Here is a 14,642-nt window from a genome sequence, read left to right on the forward strand (position 1 = left end):
GCCGTGCTGGTCGACAACGTTTCCCGACGATCTCCTCGCCGTCATCTACGGCAAGGTCGACTCCCCGCGCGGCCGCGCACGCTTCGCTGCAGTCTGTCAGTCGTGGCGCGATGCCGCGCACGCGGCACCTCCGGTGCCGGCGCTCCCGTGGCTGCTCCTCTTGCCTCGCGACTCCAACAGGAGGAAGGCTCTTCACTGCCTCGAGGACAGTTCCCTGGTGCGCTTGTGGGTCCTCCGCGAGGACGCCGGGAGGCGGATCATCGGTGGCCACGACGGCGGCTGGGTTGCCATGCCAGTGCCAGGTCTGATCAAGATCGTTAACCTTTTCTCGGGCGCCGAGGTGTGGCTCGCCAAGAAGAACGCGCCGATCCTCTGCACGAGCCAGTACCATGGCCCCTCCCGCCTGGTCGTTATCTTGAGAGTTATCTTCTCCGCTCCGCCCACCTCGCGCCGGTGTATCCTTGCCGCCATAACATACAAGTGCGGCATCGCACTCTGCAGGGTTGGTGGTCCCAACAGCGGGTGGACGGTACAAGGATGTCCTAATGCAAGGCTTGCGGACATTGCATTTTGCAATGACGAGCTCTACGGCATACATTACAATATGACAATCGTCAAGTTTGAGATTGGTGTGAATGAGGACGGTGCCCCCATGGTCACTACGGAACGCTTGCTAGTCATCCAATGGATTGACGGTGTCAGGGACTACTTGAGCAGTACTAGGTACATCTTTGATCTGCACGGCAAGCTTGGGATGGCATTGAAGACCCGGTGGTTGCCATATATGGAGCCTTTCTTCAAGGTGTTCAACCTTGTCGATAACTGCACGGGTAGACAGAAGGCGGCACTTTACAAGCAGGAGTGGGTGGAGGTCACAGACTTGGGTGACCGCTCATTGTTTTTGGGGGAGCCATTCTCTAAGGCAGTGCATGTGCCAACGAACATGTGTGGCAACGTGGAGAGAAACCACATCTACTACTCGCATCGTTGTCCGTTAGGTCAAGATGCCATCATCCCTAGTTACAAGGTATCCGTGACAATTTTGAACAACCTTCACGGCGAGACCTGCTACAAGGAAGACGACTCAAAGAATAACATCACCACCGATGGCCTAAAGAGGATAAGGTCGGTAGGATACTTTATGAAGGGTTATTCACATGGTGGCATGTGGATTCTCCCTCCATATATATAGCCAGTCTACACTCTGTCCTATTAGTGCATTAAACTCTCGATAAGAGATATCATATAATTACCTATGAAGTAGGAGAAAAGGAGAATGTAATAACACAGATGACAAGGTTATGTGTCATTCTGTAGACAGACGGTAGTCTCATAGATGGATAAAAGATTCAACGAGTAGTTATTTTATTGTGAGCATGATAAAGGCCTGGAATATTTTGGTAGAAAGCAAGAAGTTTGGAAACCTCAATTCAAGTACCAGGGCAAAATCACTCTTACCAACATGGTAAACTACCCGAACTTTATTTGTGGGGCCTCTGCCATTTTACCAACATGTAGTAGCATTTGTTTCTTCACAAATTCTGTGGTGATCACGACTCAAGTGCAGGACACGCAATCGAGGCCTGCAGACGAGTATCCCCTATCGAGTTTGGTTTGAACGAAAGTAGGCGATAAGGCAAATATACCATGCAGCTCGATGCAAACTGAGAACATTATATCTATCATGCTTGTTTACTGTGGGCTTGGCGATGATGTACAACTGCACATAACATTTCTGAACTCTATTGTTGAAGGTTCAATGTTAGCTACTCATGAGCTAATTACAAAGCATGGTATTTCTGTAGTAGACATTTGAATCTTCTGGTTTATCAAAAAGGTAGTTTGAGTTCTTTGTATGTGAAAATGATATTATTAGTACTAAATTCTTTTTTTATCTGGGCCTAAGAAACACGAGTTTACGCAGAATTGCCCTAGTAGTAGTGCTTATTGTACAGATTACTCTCACCCCTTGTTTTTTAGGTTGTATTATTAGACTGAACTTCAGGATCCATCTTTTCTAGATGATTACTAAGCATCCATACTATAACCATGGTCATGGGCATGCTTTGATGTATCAGGTGCCATGGGCTGCTGGTACATGAGCAGAAATACACATGTTGATATGGCTAAGTCTAGCAAAGATCTATCATGGCTTGTTCTATCATCAGATTTCTGAACGGGAGACAAAAATTAGTACAATAGTTTTGTCGATGATTATATCAATACAATAAGAGTAGCCATACAATGTTCGTCACAAATAAATTGGAAACGTACTATCAGAAGGTCTCATTCCATTCAGCTCACTGCTTGAAATTCCACCGTCCACTGTACCGAACTGCTGATGCTGGTCTCCCAGATCGTCGGTCTCAAATTCTACCATCCTACTCTTCTTCCTCCAGAAGAAACCACACATCTGACAGCCATGGCCTCACAAGCCCGATTCGCAGCACCGCTTGATATAACTGACACTACATGTCAAACAACAACACATTCGCAAGCAAGTACTGACATTTCATTCTACTACAGACAAGGGGTTATTTACTGGTCATATACTCAACTCCCTACAATTCTCTCTAAAAAAAGCACTTCTTAACATAATGCTCCATCCATAGCACTTAGCAAAAGATACAACTTAACACACTTCTTGACATACATACACATCCATAGCACTAGCAAAAGTCCGCAAGAGGATTTCCCCATCTTGGATGACAATCGATACCAAGACCTTCACCAACATGCTATTGAGTACGATTATTTGTGGCAAAGATTATCCGTGGGTGAGCACATTCATAAGCCCATGGTCAGGAACAGGGGAAGTGCCTCGGCATGCGTACGATTCTACTAGTGACCTTTGACGCTGATTTCGCCGCATGGGATGACAATCGGCAGTAGCAGCTTTACCAACGTGTTGACTCTCGGATCGTCCTTACAGTCGAACTGAGTGTAGCACAGCCGTATGGCTACAACTAGGACCACCATTTATTGGGAATTTTTTGCCTCTCGATTGTAACCCTATTATTATGAAATAATTTTCTTTTATCCCGCAAGAAAAAGATTGGTCTAGGCCTCGATGGTCATTTTACACATTCCATATTTTGAACTGCACGCTGGTTTAATTGCTCTTCAAAGGACCAATCAGTGCCTGCAAAAATAAAGATCTCGGGCCAAAAGAAAGGATCCAATCAGTAATTGCCAATTTGGGGCGTTGAAGAATCCATTGGGTGAAAGAGAACTTGAGGCTAACCAAGAAGTGGTAATACTATTCCCTCGAAAAAAGAAAAAAAAAGTGGTAACGCAAGCTACAAACATATGGCGAAGAACAAGTCTCTTTCGACATCAATTTGTGCCAACATATTGATCAGGCATGCACGTACCCTATCATGTCGTATGTTTTTTAGACGACGCAAGCGGTTAAATGTCGACTTATATAGAAGAGAAAAACGTGCGTGCGTGCGTTGCCCGGCCAATAAAGTCCAAAATATATCTGTCTCTAAAACAAAACACATATCTCGTTCGCTCCGGCAGATCGATGTCGACACAGATGGCCTCCCCCTGCGATGATCGCGAAACAAAGCGCGCGCATATGGCGAGGCGGTGCTGGTCGGCCACGTTCCCCGACGATCTCCTCGCCCTCGTCTACAGCATGGTCGCCTCACCGCTCGGCCGCACATGCTTCGCCGCCGTCTGCCGATCATGGCGCGCCGCCGCGCTCGCGGCGCCACCCTTGCCGGCGCTCCCATGGCTGCTCCTCTCCCCTCGCGACGGGAGAAGTACGAAGGCTCTTTACTGCCCCGATGATGGTGCCGTCGTGCGCTTAGGAGTCCCCCGCAAAGACGCCGGGAGGTGGATCATCGGCGGCCACGACGGTGGCTGGGTTGCCTTCCACGTGCCAGGCCTGGTCAAGATCATGAACCTTTTCTCCGGCGCCGAGGTCCCGCTCACCAAGAAGAAGGCGACAATCGTCTGCCCTAGCAGGCACCATGCCCACGACCAGCTGGTCTTTATCTCCAGAGTTGCCTTCTCGGCACGTCCCACCTCGCCTCAGTGTATCCTTGCCGCTCGAACATCCAATTGTGGCATCGCGCTCTGCAGAGTTGGTTGTCCGAATACTGGGTGGACCCTACAAGGATGTCCTAATAACCGAGTGTTTGTCGACATCACGTTTTGCAACGGCGAGCTCTACGGCCTATATAGTCAGAGGAAAATCGTCAAGTTTGAGATTGGCGTGGATGATGATGGTGCACCAATGGTCACCGGGGAACACCGGTTTGCCATGCGAAAGATAGACCGCGAAATCCGTACGAATGATGACAATACCAGTTACATCTTTGATCTAAAGGGCAAGCTTGCGATGACATTGACGACCCGGTGGTTGCCAAACATCCAGCCTTTCTTCAAGGGCTTCCAGCTTGTTCACAGCACAGGTAAACAACAAGCACGTTACAAGCACAAGTGGCTGGAGGTTACCAGCTTGGGTGACCAAGCATTATTTCTGGGGAAGTCATTCTCCAAGGCGGTGCATGTGCCAGCGAACATATGCGGCAGCGTGGAGAGAAACCACATCTATTACTCGCAATAATACAGTTGGTTAGGTGAAAACACTATCATCGCTAGTGACAGGGTAGTCTTGAAAATCTCAAACGACATCAGAGGCATGAGATGCTACAAGGAAGATGACTCGAAAAACAGCATCGCCGACAATGACGTCAAGAGGATCATGTCCGTAGGATACTTCGTGCAGGGTGGTTTACATGGTGGCATCTGGGTTCTTCCACCAGATATATAGATAGTCTGGGTTCTTCCTTAGCACATTAAACTATCTATGAGAGCTATCAGATACTTATCTATGAAGTAGGGGGAAAGAAGAATGTAAGAGAGATAGCAAGATACTGTGTTATAAGAATGAACTTCAGGATCCAACGGTGGTCATGGTGGTAAAGTCCCTTTGCATCAGTTCGACAAAAGTTTCACAAACTCACACAGCAGAAGATATGTATCTCTAGAAATTGATGTTTTAATAAGGCTAAACATCATCGAGTTATTCACTATTGTACTTTTTTGGTGTGTGTGTGTTGTTTTAATAGGCAGTTCATAGCTTGCCAATAACCCATGGTGATTGTCACTGAAAACTTCATGGATCATCTCCAGAGATATGGAACCACATTGAATGAAATTCAGAACAGGATGCCCAAATTCACAGTAGAATATTTTTGTCGATGGTTATATCAGTAGAGTGGCCATACAAATGTACTGGGAATTACTATCAGAAGGTCTCCTTTGGGCAGCACAACAGCCCAGCAAGATTCCACTCAGTTCATCCCAGAAAGATTCAATTCAATTTGTCTCTTTTTCCATTGGCTAGCCAGTCACAAACCTACTCTTTTTAGTCTTTCTCCACAAGCAGCAGCACAAGACATCATACCACAGAAAAGTAACATGTTGCTGCGAATTAAGTGTGTCAAACGACAACACATCCACAGAGTTACTCGATTATTCTTGGGAAACGCTTTGTACTCGATAGTTTGATAAAGACTCCAGCATCAAATCCAATGTTCCAGAGTAAAATGCACAGAACCACCACATTAGCGTTATAGCTCTCGGAAAACCACCACTTTACAAAACGTGATACTTTGCACTGCAGTGAAGTTTTGATAGTGGCAAAAAACAATGAACGTGAAAATGATATTGTTTTGACGTGGCCAATCATGCGCTGGCCGACAGCTGGGGACGGCGCACCATTAATGGCCATAGGGACCGAGCCGGTCGACCCATTCCCTAAAGGGAAACAGTGCCATTCCCTCCTCTCCGCTCGCTCACTCTGCCTCCACTCTGCCTCGCTCCCCTCTGCGCCGCCGCGTAGACGCCTTCATAGCCGAGCAGTATTGCATTTATCAAGAGATGTTAGAGATGGTGTAAATTAAATGCCCAGTCTGACATTGTTTGTGTGTCGGGTACGAAAAACTGTTGGCGGATTTGAATATTTATGTTTTCTAAACTTTGCAATTTCTTAACCATTAAGGTCGGTGATTTAAGATATACCTTTAACTGGTCTCCTACCTCTTGTACAATCTATATAGACGTCGTACTAGCTTGCTTATGTTGTATTGTCAGATCTGATTATACCGTCCTTCTTATGACAACTTATAAGCATGTTTCCTACCATCATCCTTCTTACCTGTTTCCCCGCATCGTCCTTCTCACGACCGCAACAAAGTTTCTAGATCCCTGGGAAAATACATAGGAGGTTTGGAAATTTGTGTTATGCCACTGGCAAATAGTAAATGTTTGAGACTAAACTCCAGCAACGCGAGTGAAGTCTGTGTTATTTATGTGAGGCAGATGGAACTGGAACCTCCAATGTATGGAAAATCCCACACATATTCTTTTTGCGGGTGAATTTCAAGAGCTTTATATTCAAATAAAGGCATTTCCCGAACAGTCAACCAACAAGCTACTGATCGTGAAGCTAAGAGTTTTATCCAACCAGATTTCAGTCACGTCAATCTTGCTAGAATGCTTGGCACATATATGAGACAGGCTATTAGGTGATCTTAAGACATGTTGAATAACAGAATAACTGAAACTACTAGAAACCTCTACAATTTATATAAAAATTTGTGCCATGATTGAACGAGAGTCATGGCGAGTGGTCAAGAGGTTTACCAATTATAAGCAATCCGTCTACAGAATGACATTTGTTACCCCCCTAAGCTTGGCTAAGATGACATCGTCTCGTACTGCCATCGCCTCTGCAATGAGACGATTAGTTACTCCCAGGTATACCTTACCCACACCCTAGAAACGAACTGGATGATCAAGCAACAACCCCAGCCCCTCCTCTCCCATCTTTCGCTTGATCGCAGCGTGGGTGTCAATCTTGGCATAATCTAGGTCTCGAGGACGCCAACCATGGGAGGGCATCACTAGAGCATGACGTCAAGGAATATCCAGGAGTGTGAGGGCGAATCAGGAGACGCACGACGGGACCCTCCCCACCTCGACTGAGCTAGCCGCCTCCCGGGTCGCCTCCGCCCGGGCGCCTCCGGAGGATCCTCCCCCGTCCCCGCTAACCCCCTTCATCGGCGTTGCCCTGGCCGGCGCCGGCGCCGATGCCAGCGGCGGTGGTGGCGCCCTTCTCGTCTAAAGATGGAGGGGAGGAGAGTGCATCGTGGCGGCGGTTCCATGGGCGGTTGTGGAGTGGTGGCAACGGTTCAAGGGAGGTGCGGCCTGTAGCCGTGGCCTGGAGCTGGAGCGGCAGGTGGTGCCCAGCCTCGGCACCAATCTCCGGTGGCATCATGGTGGGTCGGATCTGGGCCTAAGGGCCCGATCTGGGTCGCCCCTACTGTGGACAATTTGTGGTCGTGCGATGCGGCTGCCTTCTCCAACGCTGCTCCGACCAGCGGTGTGGGGGCCTGCTGATGTGCTCAGATAAATGTGGCGGTCCTTGGGTTCCTCTTGCATCAAGACGAAGATCTTCCTGATGCCCGTCCTTCCTGATCTGGCCGGAGTGGCGGGTTCTGGAAGGCTCCGCCGGCGAACTACCATGGGCGTTTTATGCTCTATTATCTATTGCCATAAGGAGATATGTTTAGCTCCATGGTGAAGTCAGAGGCGGAGAATGTCATGGAAGTCGAGGTTGGATGACTAGTAATGGTGATTGGAGCCTACGGCGTTGAGGAACTTGCTCAGAGTTTCGGGATTCGTAGCAGCGGTATGTAAGTGGGGGCGACAGCACAGGTGAAGTTCAAAGTCTTGCTTTTCAGGGTGAAAATCCAAGGTCTAGCCTTAATTGGTTGTGCCTGGCAATGGCCTTGTTGAAGGCATTGTTTTGAGAGCAGGGATTATCTCCGGGGTGAAAACCCAAGATCTACGATCGGGCGACGATAGCGCTGGTGCACTGTTTCCTCCTTGGGGGTGTCGCTTTTGGAGAACTTGGATATCAGGTGTTGTCTTGGTGGTGGTTGTGCTGCTGCTGCAAGGCCTAGAACGCTGTAGCGGGACTTTTTTTTTAGTTTCTTCTTACTTTTTTGGCTGTGTGCATTCGTCATGCCATTAGGGCATTGCGTTGTTGCAGAGGCTGGGTGTAACTGGTATTTTTGCGATATTAATATATACTCTTTATCGAAAAAAAGGAGTGTGAGGGCATCCCTAATAAGATGAACAGAGGTCACCGGGTGGAAGCCTTCCTCCTCAGGCTTCAGTCTATTTCTTGCGTGCCAAATTGATCACATGACAGAGACCATGATAGAACACTCCCTGCCAGTAAACCTGTCATCACACGCAATGTCCATGGCCCGCGTTGATGGATGTAGCCTAGGCATATGGAAGTGGAACAGCTGTTGCGCCTCGTCCCTCAAACGCTTGGCATGTGAACTCTTCAACAGTGCATGCTTCAGATCTTGATCCATATAGCCATACATATTTTGCAAAGACCAATCTTTCCCGTAAAAAAATTGTTCTGATTGTTCAGTAAGTTTCATGAGTGTTCTTTATGAAACAATTGGTACTGGAAGACACGTGTGAAAGTTGGGATCCATCCATGCTTTACATGGCCCCGTGTGTCAAACACAAAACACACACGGGAAATGGAAGCATTTTCTCCAGCAGCGTCTTTGTCAGTACTGCAGAAAAGTATGACGATGACAAGTTGTCAAATACAAAAAACACACGGGAAATAGATAGGAGGTTTGGAAAATTTCTGTTATGACAATGACAAGTTGTAACTGTTTGAGAGTAACCTCTAGCAGCGCAAGCAAAGTCCGGGTTACTTATGTGAGGCAGATAGAAATGGAGCCTCCAATCTATTATTTTATAATCCTACATGTATTTGTTTAGTGTAAAATTTGAGTGCAATGTACAATAAAGGTTGAATAATACTTCGATCTTTAGTGGAAAGCTTTGTGTGAAATTTGTATGTCAATGGTAGAATAATGGAATTAACACACGGAGAAACACAAACTGCAATCGATGAAGCAAGGCCAGGCCATGCATTTGTTTCTCCTTCATGAGAAAAGGCACTTGTATTTTGTTGTTACTGAAACGGGCAGAAGAGGGAGGAAGGCAGAGGGGAAAAAAACCCTAGGATCCCATCCATCCGTTAAAATATAGGCATGCAAAATAGTTTCGGGAAGAAACGGAGTGCGCTCAATTTCCTCTCCAAAACTATTGGGGGGTTTAGCGGGCCACACTTATCTAAAATAGGTTGCTCTCAAACAGTTACTACATGTCATTGTCAGAAGGCTAAATTTTCAAAACGTCCGTATATATATGTATAGGGTCGACGACTTTGATGAGTGGAGCTGTCGTATTATGGCAGGCTGCTCTTTCTCTCTTTTCCTGCTCATAGTACAACTATGACATAAAGTGTCTTTGACATTATCTCTCCCCTTTCTCTCAAAACCTATCGATTTAATTTCTTTCTCACAGTTTAGATGGATCATATCCTTTAAACCAAAAATTCTTTTTTTAGACATTTTACATATTTGAACACGTGGTGTCAAGACCTTTAGAACCAGATCAATCTTGGATACATTTCAAACACGTTAAAATATCAGCATTTCAATCCACTTTTCATTCAATCTATTTTGAGTGTGCGAAATTAGTTTCTTGAAACGAGTGAAATCATATTTTGGAAATGAATGAAAATATTCTTTTAAGTGAGTGATTTTTTTAATTAAGTGAAATATGTATTTTGAAATTAATGAATTTATCTTTTTGAATTGAGTGAAATCTGCTAGTTGAAATGAGTCAACTCATTTTTTTAAATGAGTGAATTTTGATAATTGATTGAAATAAGTGTTTTGAAATGAGTGAATATGAATTTTAAAATATAATATTTTTCAATAAAGCACAATCATTTTTCCCCAAAAGGGTGGATTTTATTAGCTCAAAATGAAGCATCAAGAGAATACAAATACGATGAGCACACACCTGGCCTCTGCATAGCTAGGATGCACACAGCCAACACCAACACACACAAAAAACCAAATGGGCGAGAAGAAAGAAAATGCAAATGATCGGATCCGTGATCGGCAAATTATAGGAATTAGATGATGCCCCGCACGTTGTTGCGGGAATGTTTGCAATATTTCAATGAGATTTTGATTATATGAAACATGAATTCTTGAAACAATAGTTTTTGAAAGTATATAAGAATTAAATGTAAATAGCATAATAAAATGAAATTTTACATGCATGCATGTTGTAGTAGATTTTTAATATGAATAGTTGCATGTTATGGTGGGCCTTTCCTTATGCATGTTGAATGATGAGGTGGCATGCTTGCATGTTGAGAGAAATATGTTAGTGGGGGCTAGCTATTTAGATATAGAAGATGACCATATCGGCACCAACCATCTGAAGACACCATATGAGCGTCGAGGTTCTTCAACAGCAAGGGAGCGACACTTAATCGCCATTGTCACCGGATCCAGCCAGTCAAGGCCAGAATTTAGGTTGTCATCCTGACAGTCCGAGCATGTTCGAGCAATGCCTTCAATAAGGTAATGACATATAACCATCGCCATTGACAGACTTTAGATATAGGTCTTCACCCTGGAGCTCGATACCGGGTACTCAAGAAGCACCACCATCGACGTCACAAATGTATTGTCGCCACCACTTTCCACAATCCCAACAGCTCCGCTGCACAACCATTCCTCTGCTTCAAGCCTCCATCGTTTGCATCTCGTCGTTGAAGTCAACCATCAGATCTGAAGAGATGAACTCCCCAGAGATCTTTCGATGTCGAACGCCAACATGGAGCCACAGGAGGTCGCTGCACCATCACAGTCTGCAGCCACCGCTGCTAGGCCGACCAAGATCTGGACCACTGTCACCGGCCGAGGTACCGTGCACTGACGTCGCGAGACCAAGCCGCCATCTAGCAAAGCCCGGCCCAAGCACCGCCAGAGGCCGCACGCATCCACCACATCCGCTGGAACAAGTCCATGCTAAGGAAGTCCACGCGCTGCAGTAGCACCCCAACAAGCGGCCACCCATGCAAACATGAACATCCCCACCGTCACAGCCTGAACCATCCGCCAGGGACCTCCTTAACAACGTCCAGCCAGCTGCCGAGCCCCTCCGCTGACCGCCAGGACCTCGCGTCCAAGCACGCGTTGACGCGCTGCCCATCTCCATGCCCACTAGATTCGAGTTGCCTCCACGAGAAGAATCCCCGCCGCCGCCGTTGGCCACACAAGCTTCACTAGGCGGCGTCCTCTGGCGGCAGCACGGCAGGAGGAGGAGGGAGGAATGGTGGGGCGCTAGGGTAGAGTCACGCCCGAGCCGCCTTGGGCAAGGCGACACGGGGTCGAGCGTGTTTTTCGCAGCGCAATCAGTTTTAAAAATGAGTAAAATACGTATTTTAAAATGTGTGTAATCTACTTTGCTGTGTGAAATTATTTTGAATTGAGTAAAATCAGCTTTTTTGAATGGAGTGAATTTTTTTTGAAATAAACGAGCAAAATCTGTTTTTTTAGAAATGAGTGAAGTATGTTGCACGAAATTTAAACTTATTTAAAATATATTTAAGATTGATCTTGCTTTAAAGATCTCGCTGTGAGGTATTCAATAGATATCAATGAATTAATATCGCAGAATGCAATAAAATGGTAGAGTAAAACGTAGTGGATGGGTAGAAGGGATGACTTCAGCATCGCTGAGCCCACACGAGGTAATGTTGACACACAATTCCAAAAAGTGACACGTTAGGTGGGTACCAAGCCGCTATCAACAAAAAGGTGCAACCAAAGATGGGTATTGTACGGAGCAGTGCCAAGAAAAAGCTGGTGAGTAGTTTGTCTCGTGCACGAAAGAATTTCCAGTTTCCACTATATAACGTCCACATATCTCTGAGTCGTGAGATTCCATGCCCAAACTGCTCCTCTCAAGGCAGTTACAATTCGCGTACGGCAACGCAACTATTTCCACCCCGCCAGTGCCAGTGCCACCTCCAATAGGTTCTCAAAAAAACATTCTGTCCACCCACCTTCCATAGGTTCGAGATGAAGCAGACCGTGGTCCTGTACTGGCGTTGGTCACGTTCGCCCCATGACAGCGCTCGCCAACGTCTTTCTCAAGCACGGCTACGACGTCACCATGGTGCTCGTCGAGGAGCCCCTTAAGTTGTCAGACTCCGGCACCACCGTCATAGAGCACATCACTGCCTCTAACCCGTCCATCTCCTTCCATGTCCTCCCGTCCATCCATGCTCAAGACTTTGCCGCCTCAGGCAAGCACCCTTTCTTACTCATGCTCGAGCTCTTGCACTATTACAACGAGCAGTTCGAAGCATTCCTCTGCGCCATCGATCGGAAAAGCTTGCACTCTATTGTCCTCGACATGTTCTGCATTGACGCCACCGACGTTTGCATGAATCTCGGCGTCCCTGTCTACACGTTCTTCGCAGGGAGCGCCTCGTGCCTGTCAGCCCTAACCCAGCTCCCGACACTGATTGCCGGCAGGCAAACAGGCTTGAAGGAACTCGGGGACATGCCGCTCGATTTCGTTGGCGTTTCGCCGATGCTAGCGTCTCATCTCATCAAGGAACTGCTGGAGCACCCCGAAGATGAGATGTGCAAGGCCATGATGAACATCTGGAAGTGCAATACGGAGACCATGGGCGTTCTCCTGAACACGTTCGAGTCGTTGGAGAGTCGGGCGGTGCAGTCTCTGAGGGGCCCGCTCTGCGTTCCCGAAAGGATCCTGCCTCCGATCTACTGCGTCGGTCCATTGGTCGGCAAGGGCGCCAAGGATGTGGAAAAAGTAGAGAGGAACGAATGCCTCGAGTGGCTCGACATGCAGCCCGACCGAGCAGCAAAAGGAGATAGCCATTGGCTTTGAGAGGTCCGGGCAGCGGTTCCTATGGTCCCTGCGCATGCCTGCGGGAAGTGACAGCCCAGAAAAATACTTGGAAGGGTGCCCCGAGCCAGAACTTGACGCGCTCCTGCCTCAAGGGTTCTTAGAGCGGACCAATGGCAGGGGTCTTGTCATCAAGTCATGGGCACCGCAGATGGACGTGCTCGGCCACAGGGCAACCGGCGCGTTCGTGACACATTGCAGATGGAACTCGGTACTGGAGGCCATTGTGGCTGGGGTGCCGATGTTGTGTCTGCCGCTGGAAGGAGAGCAAAGGATGAACAAGGTGTCTATGATAGAGGGCATGGGCGTTGCTGTGGAGCTGGAGGGATACATGACAGGTTTTGTGAAAGCAGGCGAGGTGGAGGCCAAGGTGCGGCTCGTGATTGAGGGTGAGGAAGGGAGGCATCTCAGGGCCCGGGTAGCTGCTCTCAGGGAAGAGGCCAAGGCGGCCCTGGAGGAAGGTGGCCCATCGCGGGTGGCGTTTGTCCAGTTTCTGTTGGATGTCGAAAATCTTGGAAAGCAACTCGGCGATTGACACACTAGTATGTACATTTATGTTGCCAGCATGTTGCTAGTCCAAGCCACCCCTGTTTACATTTTTTGTTGTGTGGATAATAACTTAAGTCACTACTACCTCCGTCCTCTCAAGAATATGACCCATATGGATATAATTCAATTCATAACTAGGCACATTATTCATAGATTTGGAATTCCATACATTTTAATTATGGATAGTCCATCCTTTATTGCCAGAAAAAGGAAACATCAAAAAAAATTGTGGAGGTAACTTCCAGCAACGGATCCGGCTTGCCTGCTCCCTCTCCATGCTCCCATCCGTGCTCCCACTTCATCCTACGGCTGTTCTTTCCCTTTTTCTTTTTTAATATAATCATCTCCCCCCTGATTTTCAGGGGGTGGGGCCGGGCCTTATTTTCTTCCAATCAAATCAAGCCACGTATGCGGGAGCACGGATGGGAGCATGGGAAGGAAGCCGAGCAACGTGAGCGAAGTCTGTGTTATTTATGTGAGGTGGATGGAACTGGAACCTCCAATGTATGGAAAATCCCACACGTATTCTTTTTGCAGGGGAATTTCAATAGCTTTATTCAAATAAAGGCATTTTCCCAACAGTCAGCCAAGAGTCTGCTGGTCAGGAAGCTAGAAGTTTTGTCCAACCAGCTTTCGGTGCTAGAATGCTTGGCACAGATATGCGCCAGGCTATTAATTGATCTTAATACATGTTCAATAACAAAATAATCGAAACTACTAGCAGGCTCTCCAATTTCTATAAAAATTGGTGCCACGACTGAACAAGAGTCATGGCGAGTGGTCCACAGGTTCACCAACTCGAGGTAATCCGTCTACGGAATGACATTTGTAAATCCCCTAAGCTTGGCGAAGATGACCCATCGGCTCCGCAATGAGAGGATCAGTTACTCCTGGGTATAGCTTACTCCACGCCCCTAGAAATGAACTGGATGATCGAGCAACACGCCCAGCCCCTCCTCTCCCATCTTCTCGCTTGATAGCAGTGTGGGTGTTAATCTTGGCATAATCCGGGTCTCGAGGATGCCACCAACCATGGCCGGGCATCACTCGACCATGAGGTCCAGGAATATCCACGAGTGTGATGGCCTCCCTAATAAGACGGATAGAGGTTGCCGGGTCGAAGCCTTCCCCCTCCTGCGTCAATCTATTTCTTGGGTGCCAAATTGACGACATGATAAAGACACGATGAACGATTCCTGCCAATGAACCTATCATCACACAGTGTCTCT

General features: G+C 47.2%; 1 pseudogene; it reads left to right on the plus strand.

Annotated features, from left to right (window-relative positions):
- Positions 1-12,002: 12,002 nt before the first annotated feature.
- Positions 12,003-13,545, plus strand: LOC125549544 (annotated as a pseudogene).
- Positions 13,546-14,642: the final 1,097 nt, after the last annotated feature.

Source organism: Triticum urartu, chromosome 3, assembly GCF_003073215.2.
Source record: "Triticum urartu cultivar G1812 chromosome 3, Tu2.1, whole genome shotgun sequence".
Lineage (NCBI taxonomy): Eukaryota > Viridiplantae > Streptophyta > Magnoliopsida > Poales > Poaceae > Triticum > Triticum urartu.